We start from the raw sequence: 15,598 nt of genomic DNA on the forward strand, positions 1-15,598 counted from the left end.
CGTGGAGAGATAAAGTTGCAATAGCTGACGGAGAGTCAACGGAGGACGTCTCGTGTAGCAAGGTCTCGGCCGAGGTCTTGACCAGCCTCGGTTTAAATGGTGAGCTTCCGATACGGTGGATGAGGGACCAAGGAAGCGGCCTATGAGTGAAGCGCTAGGTGACCTGCGAAGGATCCTAGAGGGTGCTGACCATACGGTGCTCGGGCTCTGGGTCGCCGAAGATACCCACACGTGCGTCGTGGAAGATATTGGAACAAGGAGTAAGAGTTGTTTTCTGAAACCGAGTATGGATCTGGTTGATTGACCTTGTTGGTCCTCAACTGATGAGTCCATATCTCTCTTATATGGATCTGTTGGTTGATCTTGCTGATCTTCAACGAGGATTCCATCTTGATTTTTATATGTATATATTGCCGGTTACTATGAGCTAGGAACTATCGAAAAGGCCCCTGTGTGAACAGGTGGTGAGCGTTCTAGTTGCCAATGATGCCATAAGTACACCAATGAAGGAATGATTGGAAATAAGGATTCAACGAGAGATTTTGAGGATTGTGATCAGTGACACAATGGTTTCATTAAAGGATTGTTTTAAAGATAGCTGATGCTGAGAAAAAGGCAATTTTATATTGGGTGTGTAAGTGGTGTGACTAGTTTTATGTTTGCATGAACACCCGACTAGAGGGCATGGGAACTCTTTTCCCTAGTACCCGGGACAAAACCTAACCAAATTCCTAATTGGATCCCATCACTACAGTAGTTGGGCGGTTGGCTAACCCATGGGACTGGATGGGATTAGGCTGGACTGATAGATCCGTAAATCAAGACTCAATTTCTGTTTAGATCGATAGATGAAGTAAATCCCAGACAAAAATTGTTCTATGGAAAAAGAATCAACGGCTGTGCCTCTCGATGAGGAAAAAAGCGTTGGTCTCTATGATCCAAGTGCAATCTGTCCCTTGATCTGACTTCTATGGAACTTACGAGTTCGGTCAGATCAGTTCAGTTAGGTAAGGCTTTTGACTACGTTAGGGAAAAGTTATCTTGGTGGAATCGCCCATGTTTTTCAGGCAAAGGAAGTTTTTTCGGGTTCGGTTTGTGAAAAACCAATGGATTAGTCTCTTGTCCGGATATCCGTGGGCGAGGCCCCGAGTGTGGGACCCTGCCCCGCGCAAGAAGTGCTACTAGCATCCCAGAATTCATTGCGCAGTGGGGTCAGGGATCTTACAGTTGGTATCAAAGCTATTTGGTTAATGAGGATCAACCGAGAAACCAAATATGTCAAAAATTTATCAAGAAGCACTAAAAGGTTGTAATTGTGTGATAAAATTCATACGATTTGATGTTCAAACTGAAATTCATAATTTGGTAATTGGTTCTTCAGATGGAAGTACCGCAATTGTATAGAACCCCTGACTTTCTTGAGGCAGACATGATAGTATTTACCTTATAATTCCAAGGACCGTGACTACCCGTATATACCAAGAGTATAACTGTAGCTCTTTACTGGCAGTATATACGAGTAAATCTAAGACTTGAAATTATAAGCATTAATGCTATCCAGATGATGAATTTGAATGTGGTTGATATGATTTTTAAATTCTGGTTGTAACTTGATGAGTTGATTTGGATTCTGATTGAAAGATGATGATTCCTGAAATTTAGTTGAAATGTAATAAGCTGAGCAAAACCACAATGAGGATGAATGGGACGAGTCCCTGTGATGATGTTCATAACTGGAATGACGTTAATGACTTCAGCAAATCACTATGAGACTAGTGGATTGTGCTGGCAGATTGCTACTGTTAACTTTTGTCCAGTGGATCAAGTTAAGGGATGATAAATTAAAAATCTGAAAAATTGAAATCCCCATGGAGGACTGTTCAGATGAAAAAATTGAAATCCCCATGGAGGACTGTTCAGATGAAAAAAAAATAGTCTGATGGACCATTATTGTGTTAAAGATATGAATGAGATAATTCTGAATGAATTGTTAACTGATAATGCGTTCTATATGAGTATCTTTATCCCTTGATTCTGTGGGGAGCCGACCTATTTAGAGGACCCCAGAATCAGTTGAATCAAAATTTGGATTGAATCATAAATAAAGAAACTTAACAAGAATTTTCGTATTGATAGGAACATGGATCGAGGTCGTCGTGGGGTAGAAATGTTAACCCCCAACTCGATGAAGAAGAGCTCGACCTGGATGTTCGTAAAACTCTTCATAGTTTGTAGCCTGGACCTTTCAAGGGTGAAGGGAAAAACTTGGGCGAGACTGTGGAGAAGTGGATCGAATCAATGGAAGAATACTATGCTTACATAAGATGAAGAGTTGACTATGTACAAGTGTTATTAGTAAAAAACTATGAGTATTACTAAAAAAATGAGATATTTTGGGTATAATGATTCCATTTTGACACATGTGTAAGGAAGGGGAGTCCCTCAAGGAGACGCCTACTTCACATGCTTGAATGAGTTTTAAACTCAAAAATAATGTGATATTTTATCTCTCCTCTCTCTTGGATCAAACCGAATCAAAACCGAATAAAAAAGGAACCAAACTAGGTCCAAATTCAACCAAACTGAATCTGAAAAATTCTAGAAATTAGTTGGTCTTGGTTAGAGCGTCCCTCTCCTATAAATAGAACCTGAGCCCTTTGTAAAAAATAGGAGAATTATACTATGCTAGAATTATGCTGAAATAATGATAATTTTTACTATTCTCTAAAATTCTCCCCAAATTGAAGAAATTGGAGCTTCCCTCCTTCTTCAATCTCCATTGGTGGCTCCATCAACATACCAAACCAATTGATTGGTTCGGGGCCTCTACCGTGATCAAAGAATCAAGCAATTTGTAAGATAAGTGTGAATTTTGATCTTTTTCCATAATTTCTCAATGTTTCTCTCTTCTCAACCCCTCTCTAGCTTGAGAAGCTTAATTGGAATGGCTTTTTAATGCTATTGAAGTTAATTGATGAATGGTAGTAAGGAAATACATAAATTCCCATTTATGCTTAATTTTAATGGCTTCTATGATTTTTGTCTTCTCTAAAATGATTATGATGTTATGCCTCATTGAAAAAAGACATTTCCCTCTCTTCTTTAGTAAATCCAACCATTCTTTATCCTAGATGAATGATTAATGGATAGAATCAAGTTTTTCATAATATTTTTCTTAAATAAGTAGAAATTGTTTACATTAGAATGATTTAAATACCCTTGGTGAAATTCTAGTTGATTTTAGAGAGTTAAAAATTGAAAACTGGTCAGCCATACAATGGAGGTTATGGCAAAATTTTCTAAAATTGTGTAAAATAAGTTTTATTTATTTTTTAATCAAAAAGAGTAATTCCCATCATATATGTATTCTTAAAGTGTTAATTTTCATCCTACGTATAAGAATATACATACTAAAAATATTTTATTAAAAAAGTATGATTTTCATCATAAAAGATTTTATGCATAAATTAGATGCATAAAAGAAATTCTTTTATATTAAAAGAGTGATTTTTATCATAAATGATTTGTATGTATAAACATAATTTTTTTATATTAAAAGCATGATTTTCATCATAAATGAAAATTTTGCATAAATTAGATGCATGAAAAAAATTCTATTATATTAAAAGAGTGATTTTCATCACAAATGATTTGTATGCATAAAAGATTTTTTTATATTAAAAGCGTGATTTTTATCATAAATGGAATTTATGCATAAATTACATGCATAAAAGAAATTCTTTTATATTAAAAGAGTGATTTTCATCATAAATGATTTGTATGCATAAACATATGCATAAAAGATTTTTTTATATTAAAAGCGTGATTTTCATCATAAATGGAATTTATTCATAAATGAGATGCATAAAAGAAATTCTTTTATATTAAAAGAGTGATTTTCATCATAAATGATTTGTATGCATAAATATATGCATAAAAGATTTTTTTATATTAAAAGCGTGATTTGTATCATAAATGGATTTTATGCATAAATTAGACGCATAAGAGAAATTATTTTATTCTAAAAGTGTAATTCCTACTAAATTAGATTTATGCATGGAAAGATGCATAAAGAATTTATTTTAATCCAAAAGTGTTATTCTCTTCAATTTTGGTTTTTATGCATAGAAAGATGCATAAAGAATTTTATTTTTATTCCAAAAGAGTTTTTTTCATCAATTTTGATTTTATGCATAAATAGATGTATAAAAAAAATTATTTTTATTTCAAAAGAGTTATTTTTATCAATTTTGATTTTATGCATAAATAGATGCATAAAGAATTTTACTTTTAATCCAAAAGAGTTATTCTTATCAATTTTGATTTTATGCATAGAAAGATGCATAAAAGATTTATTTTTATTTCAAAAGTATTATTTTCATTGAAATTGAATTTTTGTTAAAAGATTTATTTTTATTTCGAAAGTATTATTTTCATTGAAATTGAATTTATGCATCGATAGATGCATAAAAGATTTATTTTTATTTTGAAAAGTGTTAATCTCATTAAAATGGAATTTATGCATAGTAAAATGCATAAAAGGTTTATTTTTAATTCGAAAGTGTTATTTTTCTTAAAATTGAATTTATGCATAAATAGATGCATAAATTTTTTTTATAAAAGTGTTATTCCTGCTAGAGTTATCTTTATGCCTAATTAGATGTGTAAAGAATCTTTATATCAAAAAATTAGAATTCTCTTACATTCTATAAATGGATGTAGATGTAGATGTGGATGTGGAGGTATGAATGTGGATGTGGATATGGATGTATGGATGTATGAATGTGGATGTGGATGTATGAATGTGGATGTGAAAATGGATGTATGGATGTAGATATGGATGTGGATGTGGATGTGGATGTATGAATGTGGATGTGGATGTATGAATGTGGATGTGGATGTGGATGTATGGATGTATGGATGTGGATGTGGATGTGGATGTGGATGTGGATGTATGAATGTGGATGTATGGATGTATGAATGTGGATGTGGATGTACGAATGTGGATGTGAAAATGGATGTATGGATGTAGATATGGATGTGGATGTGGATGTATGAATGTGGATGTGGATGTGGATGTATGAATGTGGATGTGGATGTATGGATGTATGGATGTGGATGTGGATGTATGAACGCGGATGTGAAAATGGATGTATGGATGTAGATATGGATGTGGATGTATGGATGTAGATATGGATGTGGATGTGGATGTATGAATGTGGATGTATGGATGTGGATGTTGTGGATGTATGAATGTGGATGTATGGATGTGGATGTGGATGTGAATGTGGATGTGGATGTATGGATGTATGGATGTGGATGTGGATGTATGAATGTGGATGTGAAAATGGATGTATGGATGTAGATATGGATGTGGATATATGGATGTAGATATGGATGTGGATGTATGAATGTGGATGTGAAAATGGATGTATGGATGTAGATATGGATGTGGATGTGGGTATGGATGTGGATGTGGATGTATGAATGTGGATGTGGATGTGGATGTATGTATGTATGGATGTGGATGTGGATGTATGAATGTGGATGTGAAAATGGATGTATGGATGTAGATATGGATGTGGATGTATGAATGTAGATATGGATGTGGATGTGGATGTATGAATGTGGATGTGGATGTGGACATATAGATGTATGGATGTGGATGTGGATGTGGATGTGGATGTGAAAATGGATGTATGGATGTAGATATGGATGTGGATGTATGAATGTGGATGTGAAAATGGATGTAGGTATGGATGTGGATGTGGATGTGGATGTATGAATGTGGATGTGGATGTGGATGTGGATGTATGAATGTGGATGTAAAAATGGATGTATGGATGTAGATATGGATGTGGATGTATGAATGTAGATGTGAAAATGGATGTATGGATGTAGATATGGATGTGGATATGAGGATGTGAGTATGTGGATGTGGATGTATGAATGTGGATGTGGATGTGGATATATGAATGTGGATGTGAAAATGGATGTATGGATGTAGATGTGAATGTGGATGTGTATGTGGAATAATGAATGCGAATATGTATGTGAATGGATATGAAGTCGATATGAGCGAATGGATGAGATGAGATGTCATGTGAATCAAAATGTGAATGAATAATATAAGATGTGAACGAATGAGATGTAATGAGAAATGGATGTAATGAGACGTAATGTAAATTAAGAAAGATAGGAATGGGTGTTATGTGAAGTGAATGAATTTGATGTGATGGGATGGAAAATGATGTATCTGGTCATCAAGAATGGATACTCATATGATTTGGATTTGGGTTAAGTAATATGGATTGATGTGGAACAATCTGGAAAGATGTGAGTTCATTATAGAAACTGTATTTGTGAACTGTTTGTAAATGACTGTTTTATGTCAAGAATGCTGGGGAAGCATTTTGACTGTCTTGAGAATGTGGTCGTGGAGACCTACCTGATAAAGTTGCAACAGCTGACGGAGAGTCAACGGAGGACGTCTCGCGTAGCAAGGTCGACCGAGGTCTTGACCAGCCTCGGTTCGATTTAAATGGTGAGCTTCCGGTACGGTGGAGATCGTAGCAATAAGGGAGAGAGAGGGATAAGGATAGACATAGGTGGAGAGCGCATGCATGAGAGTGCATGTAGAAGGATGTAAAGAGAGAGAAAGTGTGTAGAGGGAGAGGGAGAGGGAGAGGGAGAGAGAGATGCATTGTAGAGGAGAAGAGACATTATAGTAGGATGGCAGAGCAATGAGCATAAGACAGGTGGAGATAGGTAGAGAAAGAGAGAGGGAGAAGGATAGACAAAGGTGAAGAGAGCATGCATAGGGGTGTGGACTGAAAGAGATGGAGAGAGAGAGAGGGGAGGGGAGTGTGTGTGTGTGTGTGTGTGTAGAGGAAAAGGGAGAGAGAGAGGGATAGAGACAGAGAGGGAGAGGGAGAGAGAGGGATAGAGACAGCAAGGGAGAGGGAGAAGGAGTTGGTTGCAGTGGGTTGTTTGTAAGATTCCTCCCCAGTCTCTTAGGATGTCCAGTATATTCCCCTGTAATCAATCCCCTCTTCAGAAATATAAAAGATCTTGTTTCTACCTATTTTGACCTAGAGAGAGAAAATATTCTAGAGAGAGGTTATTCACATTTTGAATGTTTTTGGATGGAAAAATATCTCTTCTTATTAAAACAAGTTTTCCCGAAACTGAAGTTCAAAAAGATTTTCAGAAGGTACATTAGAAATCAAGTATAATCTGTTCAACAGGCCTTATCCTAGGGGTCCAGATTTTTAAAAAAAATAAATTAAGGTTTTGAGGGGGCAATCAGATTCATCCAAATGTGTGGAGAAGATAAATAGAAGAAATAAAGAAAATCCCTCCAAAAAATGAGTAAATACTCACATAAGATGAAGAGTGGACTAAGGACCGAAGGAATTACTAAAAAAAATGGATTTTTGACACCTCACAATGGGAATTCCCCCCTCATGAAGGAGGCACCTACTTCACATGTGTGGTAGAGTTTAAAATTATCAAAAATTGAGATATTTCCTCTCTCCTCTCTCCTAATTCAAGTCTAGTTTCAAAAAGTAAGCTAAACTGACTTAAAAATGGTCAAAAATTGACCAAACTGATCTGAAAAATTCTAGAATCGGTTTGCTTGGTTAGAAGCTCACTTTTTCCTTTAAATAGAAGCCTCCCTCTTTGTTGAAGCTTAATAGTGTTTTATGCACTGTTACTCTACTCCTCCCAAGAGCCAAGAACTCTGAATTTCTTAATAATTCACTAGTTTTTTACCATTCCCTCTTCTAAAGAATTGGTAGCCACTCTTGTTGCAAACAAGAGTAGATCCCTCAAACCATCAAGCCAAAGGAAAGCTCCCAGAATTTCATGTAAGTAAGAAATCTTACTTTTTCTTATTCTTTTAATGGTTTTCTAAATTGTTTGTTATCTTAAAATGATAAACAGATACTATGCCTTAGACTTGGAAAGGCTTTCCCCCTCTCTCATTCTTAAAATCAGCCCTTCTTTATCCTAGTTAAGTGATCTAATTGTTGGAATTAAACTTTTCATATTGTTTCTCTCTTAAAAGTGAAAATTGATTAGTTTAGAATGCCTTAAACCAATTGGGGATAATTCCTAAGTAGATTAAGGTTAGAAAAATTGAAAAATGGTCAGCCATACAAAGGAGGTTATGGCAAAATTTTTAAAAATTTGTGAAATAAATTTCATCTTTTATTAATCAAAAAGAGTAATCCCCATCGTTTATATATTCTAAAAGTGTCATTTTCATTCATGCATAGAAAGATGTATATTAATTATTTTTTTATTATAAAAGAGTGATTTTTAATAGAATTAAATTCTATGCATAGAAAGATGCATATTGATTATTTTTTTATTATAAAAGAGTGATTTTTAATTGAATTAAATTCTATGCATATAAAGATGCATATTGATTATTTTTTTTAATAAAAGAGTGATTTTTAATAGAATTAAATTCTATGCATAGAAAGATGCATATTGATTTTTTTTATATAAAAGAGTGATTTTTAATAGAATTAAATTCTATGCATAGAAAGATGCGTATTGATTATTTTTATTATTATAAAAGAGTGATTTTTAATAGAATTAAATTCTATGCATAGAAAGATGCATATTGATTATTATTTTTATTATAAAAGCGTGAAACTTGAAGACGAGTGCCCGCGCCTGCTGCTTCGCGATGATCCCCCCTCCACTCTCTTCCTCCCTCTTGCCTCCTCTCTCTCCTTCTTGTCAGCAGCAGCAAGCAGATATTAAAAGACTAAGGTTATGTAGAAGGGGAAGAAAAGGGTGTGTGTGTGAAGGGACTTAAGGTCCACTAGCTCACCTATTTAAAGGTGAAGCTAGGAGGCATTTTATATAGAGCAAGGCCTAGTTGTATTCATAAACAACTTAATAAGCAAGATATTTTTCTTGTATTTTGTGAGTCCCTCTCCTCCACACACTTAATCTAGCATGAGCACCACGTTTTCTCAACATGGTATCTAGAACTTTGGTTGAGTAGGTCACATTTGTGGTGTAGAATAGGTCAAAAATCTTTATTTTCTCTTATCTTCTCCTTGTGGACCTCAACCCTCTGCTGGTGGAGGAGCTCTAGCAGCTCGAGGAGACCATAACTCGCCGAGCTCTCAACATGGGAAGTGAAGTAGACTTGTAGGCGCACACATTCGTACCATCAATTGTTGGATTTGTCTACTTCTCGCCCGTGGCGTTGCCGCCGGTGTAGCCCGACACAGTTTTCTGCAGTGCAGCTGGCCGTACAGATATACGCCGCCTGTAGGCCATTATAGGCTATGGAAGTTGAGGTCTTTTGAAGCCCAATGTGTCTAGGAGCTACACCTCAAATTTCATCTCCAATGGCTGCTCCATTCGCCGGCTACAATAGAAAAACCAGGGCTGCCTCCTTCAAAGTTCTTGAAGCTCTCCATTAAAGCTTCAAATTTGTTTTTTTTCTTACTCTAATCCTTCCCTCTTTGCTCTAATCACCCAAGTGATGTCGTGAGAGCTTGTTGCTGATCCTTCTCTTGATTTTTAAGTGGTGGCCAACCATATGAGACATCATAAGTCTCATTCATCACGTCATCAAGCTTCCTCTTCATCTTCAAGTTCTCAAAGCTTTTCAAAGTGTGCTTATGAGCACTAATAGTGGATTAATACTAATGAAACTTCTAATCCAACAAAGGGGAGTTATTCTAAAGTGTTTTTAAACACTAATGGTGAATCTAATCACCACTACAAGTGTCATTAGATGCTAGAAATGTGCTCTTAATCACTAATTGTGTTTTTTAAACACTAATGGTGATCTTAATCACCAAACAAAGTGTTGCTTAACACTAATGTGGTCTTAACCATCAAAGGAGGAGGTCTTTAACACTAAGGAGGCTCTTCTTCATCAACATTGGAGGCCGGGCACACACCATAAGTGTCACACTATAAATCTTCATCGTCAACCCGCTTCTATGCTTACCTTGGCAAAGCTTCCAAGGAGAAATGGTGCAACCATGAACCATTGTCTTCATCCCATAAGCCAAAGAGGTTGAAGATTTCTGGTTTTTCATCAACAAACTCAATTTTTGAGTGGTTTAAAGTTGGGCACATGTGCTTATCTTTAATGTTGTTGTGTATATCACCCTTAAGGCTCTTGTTTGTAAGAGGCATAGGCATGTCATAAGCCATATGCTCTCATTTCCCAAGCCCAAGGCATGTTATTCCCGCTGCATATTCAACATTTTCATCTTCTAAGATGAGTTATAAGGTTAAGCATAGCATCACTAAGTGCTCTACCTTGTTGTTTGTCATGATTTTAAACATCTCTTGGCATTGTCTTTGTAAGAGGCATTGGCAACATTATGAGCCATGCCCTCTCCTTCTTGAGCCAAGGATGATGTACCTTATTGGTTTGAGCATTTACCTCAACCACTTATTCACTTTCATTAAGCTTGTACCTTCAAACCCTAATGAGTATCATGTAACCAACATGCACAAAAACTTTTGTTGTAATTGTGGAGTAGACACTGCCCTTGACCAATCCATAAGGCAAGTGGTAAGACCCTCCCTTTTCCTTTCCCATATAAATCTACCTCATAACCATTACTCGAAGAAGGAAGGCCCTCATTGCCCATGGAGGAGGTATGGTATTCAAGGAAGCATCAAGCATGTTGAAGGAACATCTATGTGCAAACCACTTAAGCAAGGGTGGCAGCCTTGTTTTGATCATTGTGTGAGAATGGTCAAGGTGGAAAGCATGGCAATGGCAAGTATGTCTAAAGCATGTCAAGTACAAAAAGTCAAGCAAGCACAAAGAGTGGGGTCCACCATCATTGAGGTGTACATCTTCATCGACATCTAATAAAGACTTAGATGGCATCATTGTATTAGCCTCTAAGGTTCTAAGAACATAGTTGTAAATCCTAGATAACCACACCACCATGACATCCTTGTATGCCTAATGTTATAAAGGCAACCTATGTCCAATACCACCTATTCCAATTCTTTCATAGTTGGTATTGAGGGAGGGTATTAAAAGACTAAGGTTATGTAGAAGGGGAAGAGAAGGGTGTGTGTGTGAAGAGACTTAAGGTCCACTAGCTCACCTATTTAAAGGTGAAGCTAGGAGGCATTTTATATAGAGCAAGGCCTAGTTGTATTCATAAACAACTTAATAAGCAAGATATTTTTCTTGTATTTTGTGAGTCCCTCTCCTCTACACACTTGATCTAGCATGAGCACCATGTTTTCTCAACAGCAGATACGAATGGCGGAGACATCCTTTTCGCAACTGCTGAAGCCCCCTCGCCCACCCCTGATGCCTCCGCTGTTCGACTCTCTCTCACCGACCAGGAGAGAGTGGGCTTCATCACCGAGATTGAGCGACTCCAACAATGTTCCGTCATTGGAAACATCATCGGCAGCCGCGGCACGGTGAACTGCGAGATCTTCTTCAAAGCTGTTGCTCACTAATGTGGGCAAAATCATTGATATACAGTTGCTCGCTCGACCGTGGTTTCTACCAGATTGAATTTGAGTCCCAGGAGGCAGCCGCACGCATTCTACAGATGTCTCCATTGGCTTTGCGCTCCTCTAGGGCTCATTTTTGACCGTGGATCCATGGCTTTGATCCAGTAGCAGAGACCTCCTCCTCTTTCATCCTGAAGGAGGAGAGGGGATTTCCAGTGACAACTTGTCTACTGGGACTCCGCAGGGAGTACTTACACCTCTTGCCATAGATTGGGAAGGCCCTCGGGATGTACATCGAGTCACCTCCCACGGCAGCCTTGGTGGTTGCCAAGGCAGCAGGTCTTCCTTCTGTGAGAGTTCTTGTTTCAGACCCGGCTCAGCCTACCGAGACGGAGATACAGCTTCCCACCTTGGCAGGTGAATGGTTGGCTTAGAAGGTGGAATACTGTGGCCTCCCGAACCAGTGCTTCATTTGCCACCAGGTAGGACATCTAGTGAAGGCCTGCCCTAGGTGCACTCAGAGGCAAGCTCAGCAACAACAGGCCCAGCAGGAGTCCAGATAGGCTAGAGCGACAGCACAGGAGGCTTCTGGCCCACATCAGACATCGAGGGCACTGACTCTGAGACGACAAATACCCAGATGGCTGGGCAAGAGTTCTCAGGCCAGCCAGGCGACCCAGAGAAGACAACACGGGCTCGTCTTGATTGGCAGAGAGTTACTCGGCACCGTCATCCTACTGTTGAGAGAGAGACAGCTATCCCACGAGGACGGCATGCCCTGCAACAGCAGTGGGTTCCCACAGGGAACCAAATTAGTGTCCTTCAGGAGGAGCTAACTGGGGACTCCTTGAAGGGCATGTCGACTTGTCATCCATAGAGAGAGCCGCAGGAGGAGCCTACAGGTCTGGGCGGCCATTCATCCTCTTCACCCTCTGCCACCACCATTCCACCTTCTTCCTCCCGCCCACATTCTCCCCCTTCCTCTACTGACCCGCATCCCTCGCCTGCTTCCGCCCCTTCACCTGACCTTCATCCACCCACTTTCTCCCCTCCAGTTGTTCCTCACACCACGCCCACGATTACCCCTCCCCCTGGCCAGGCTCCCACACCTCCTGGCAGTGCTCGACGGTCTTTACAAAGCTCCTTCTTGGCGAGCAGAGCTACGGAAGAGGGTAGCTCCTCTCCTTGTCCCCCAGTGGTGATCAGTACTTCCCCCATGGCTGCTATTCCGCCTAGATTTAGCTTCTTTTGACTATCACCTGCTGCAGGGCGAGAGGTTTGGGTATGAGTTCACTAGACACTTTGGTGAACTTGATGACAGCAGGTCAGCTACTCGTCTGAGGGTGCATGTAGCGATTCTTGCCTCACGTGGGGCAATAGCCATTGACTTGGCAGTGGCCTTCTCCTTCCCACTTTGTGGCAGTTCACAGATAGATTGGACTATATCAGCTGCTATGCGATTCATGCGTGCACAGATCATTGAATTTTCACACCATCTTGGAGAGTTGGAGTGCATGGAATTGCTTGCTTACTTCTGGGATTTGGCTAAGTTTATGGTGGTGCCAGGCTCACCAGAGGCCACTGAGTGACATATTGTCATGTATTTGATTGTGGACTCCAGGATGACTCCAGGCTATGTATATGTACATGAGGATGAGGTTCCACATGATCTTGCCAGAGCGTTGGCCACTGAGACCTGGAGTTGCTTGAGACAGGCCTTGAGAGGCCACTTTTCAGGATTTAGGGGCCGTTTGGACTCAGATTTCTCTCCGTCCAAACCTATCTCCAAGATTGCTTGGCTAGAGGCTGCAGCGGCCGCCTCTTGGTTCTCGCAGTCCCCATGAGGATAATCTCATGGAATGTACAGGGGCTTGAGGCTCCAATTTTACCGTGGGCGTGTGCGCCAGGAGATGATGTGCTGCTTGACTGGTGGTCCAGTGGATGTTCTTATGTTGTAGGAACATCATTTGTCAGAGAGCCGCATTCGGCGTTGTGGTCATCTTATGCATAGACACTCTGAGGTGTTTTGGTCAGCATCATTTGGATCCTCTGGTATTCAGGGGGGAGTATGTATGTCTATTGCGGATACTTGGTAGGCTGCCATCATTGACAGAGGCATTATTATTCCTGGCAGAGCACAGTGGATGATTTTTTAGTGGGAAGAGATCAGGCTTGGTCTCCTGAACCTATATGCCCCGAATCATGAGAGTGCTCGTGCAGAGTTTTGGACACAGATTGATGTTGCTTTGCCTTGAGCTGATGAGTGGTGTATTGGGGGTGACTTCAACATGATTGAAGCACTTGAGGACAGATGTGGTGGTAGTAGCCAGACCACTGTTCATGGCACAGAGCTTGCAGCATGGGAGAGATTATGTATGACATTGAGGGTTGTTGATGTATGGCATTTTGAGGGCTTTGCACGGGAGTGAGGTAGTCTCCTCTTTTCTCGTTCAGATTGGTGGATTGGCAGCATGAACCTCTCCCGGATTGACAGGATGTATGCTAGTGATCTACTTGTGGACAAAGGAGGCTCTGTGTGGGGATTCTTGCTGGTACTTGTATGTCAGATCATGCGCCAGTTTTGTTGGTTCTCTCTGAGGGGGATAGGAGATTCTCCCAGTCGATGCGTATCCCAGAGAATGTACAGATTGATGAGAACTTGGCTGAGCAAATTGAGCAGATTTGGATTCGGACTCAGTTGGAGTCGGAATCGCGGGCACAGTTAGTGTCGATGGGCCTTAAGCAGATTAGTGCCCTTATCAGAGAGAGGAGACACGCATACTAGAGAGGCTGAGCGCACCGGCTACACAGAAGTGTTGCCTCCCTTCAGAGATTGATTGAGCATAATCCTGATTTTTGTCTTCTCTAAAAATGATTATGATGTTATGCCTCATTGAAAAAAGGCATTCCCCTCTCTTCTTTAGTAAATCCAACCATTCTTTATCCTAGATGAATGAATATTGGATAAAATCAAAATTTTCATAATGTTTTTCTTAAATAAGTAGAAAATGTTTACATTAGAATGATTTAAATACTCTTGGTGAAATTCTAGTTGATTTTAGAGAGTTAAAAATTGAAAAATGGTCAGCCATACAAAGGAGGTTATGGCAAAATTTTCTAAAAATGTAAAATAAGTTTTACCTTTTATTATTCAAAAAGAGTAATTCCCATCGTATATGTATTCTTAAAGTGTTACTTTTCATCCTAGGTATAGAAAAATGCATACTAAAAATATTTTATTAAAAAGGTGTTACTTTCTTTAGAATTAAATTCTATGCATAGAAGGAAGTATATTGAAATTGTTACTTTGATTATAAAAGTGTTATTTTCATCATAAATGATTTGTATGCATAAAAGATTTTTTTAATATTAAAAGTGTGATTTTCATCATAAATGATTTTTATGCATAAATGGATGCATAAAAGAAATTATTTTATATTAAAAGAGTGATTTTCATCATAAATGATTTGTCTGCATAAATATATGCATAAAAGATTTTTTAATAATAAAAGTGTGATTTTCATCATAAATGGATTTTTGCATAAATTAGATGCATAAAAGAAATTGTTTTATTATAAAAGTGTGACTTTCATTAGAATTGAATTTATGCATAAATAGATGTATAAAAGAAAGTTTTTATTTTAAAAGAGTTATTTTTCATTGGATTTAGTTTTTATGCATGGGAAGATGCACAAGAGAAATTCTTTTATTCTAAAAGTGTAATTCCTACTAAATTGGATTTATGCATAGAAAGATGCATAAAGAAATCTATTTTTATTTCAAAAGAGTTATTTTCATCAATTTTGATTTTATGCATAGAAAGATGCATATAGAAATCTATTTTTATTTCAAAACAGTTATTTTCATCAATTTTGATTTTATGCATAGAAAGATGCATAAAGAATTTTATTTTTAATTCAAAAGAGTTATTTCATTATTTTCATCAATTTTGATTTTATGCATAAATAGAAGCATAAAGAAATTTATTTTAAATTCAAAAGAGTTATTTTTATCAATTTTGATTTTATGCATAAATAGATGCATAAAGAATTTTATTTTTATTCCAAAAGAGTTATTCTTATCAATTTTGATTTTATGCATAGAAAGATGCATAAAGAAA

The sequence above is a fragment of the Cibotium barometz genome, chromosome 9 (assembly GCF_041138505.1).
Source record: "Cibotium barometz isolate CiBa-2024 chromosome 9, ASM4113850v1, whole genome shotgun sequence".
Lineage (NCBI taxonomy): Eukaryota > Viridiplantae > Streptophyta > Polypodiopsida > Cyatheales > Cibotiaceae > Cibotium > Cibotium barometz.